The following is a 1,146-nucleotide window of genomic DNA, read 5'->3' as shown; positions in this document are numbered from 1 at the left end:
AATCAAAGCCTCAGCATCTCCAGCCCTCTCTTTGGCCAGAGAGGATTCCTGTGTCCTATCTTAAGCCTGAAGTTTCCATCTCTTGGCATATGCTGAAGCTCTGCTGCAGAGAACACGAATACAGGGCCTACCCCAGAACCAGGACCTCCAGCTCCACCTGATCTCAGCAGGTTTGGCTCCTCCTAGAGCTAGGGCTTCATTATCCAGGCATCTCTGGAGCTTGTTACAGAGCCATGCATCAGYCAGGACTGTGGGGTCCATCAGGTACAAAACAGCTCCCCATTTCACAGTAATATATCCTGGGAGAGCAGCAGCCCTGTGGTAGAGCTRAGTGTGACCTTGCAGATGGAGAGCAGTCTTGAGGCTTCTGACAGCCCTTGAGCTTGATCCCTATAGTCCCTCTTGGTCACATCTTTATTATTATTTATGTTATTTATTATTTATTTCTAGCTCACCCCACTGCTGGTGGGACAGACTGGGGAACTGTCACCTGTCCTCACCAGCCCTAGGACTTGGGAACAGACTGTGCAGAAGGGCTACCACAGTGCCCAGAAGGGGCTCCATCTCCCATGGGAAACAAGTGCCCCTGACAGGTCCCYATGGTACCCTGTGCCCACACAGGTAGGGACACCAGGATCCTGTGCCCATACGAGACAGGAACATTTGGCCCTGTCCTACTAGCCCGTATGCCCACATCCCTGAGCCCACACAGACGGGAACATGCCTGTCTTGACATTCTGTCCCCCCCACCTCATCCCCATCCCCATGCAGGACACAAACCTGCARAGCGCCAACTCCACAGCCCCTGTGCCCATGGCAAGCAGGGAGACACTATCCCCAAACTACTCCATGGTTCCTCACGCAGGCAGGGAAACGCACAGCCCCATCTCACCCTGTCCCTTGTCCACATGTGTGGCCCCAGCCCACCTTATCCCTTGTCTCCCCTGCAGGTGGGGACACGTGTGAATGAAGCCTCCTGGTCCTCCATGCAGACGGTGGGCCCCGCTGCTCCTCTCCCCCTAAACAGGCAGGGACACGCACGGCCCCTGTCCCCCACGCAGCCTCCCCCCAAGTAGACATCGACACGCCTGTCCCATACCCTCACCCTCCAAGCGTGCGGGGATCCACGTGGCCCCGGACCCCCTC

The sequence above is a fragment of the Rhea americana genome, unplaced genomic scaffold (genome assembly GCF_003343005.1).
Source record: "Rhea americana isolate MKP2758 unplaced genomic scaffold, rheAme1 scaffold_168, whole genome shotgun sequence".
Taxonomy (NCBI): Eukaryota; Metazoa; Chordata; class Aves; order Rheiformes; family Rheidae; genus Rhea; species Rhea americana.
This window is presented reverse-complemented; position numbering follows the sequence as displayed.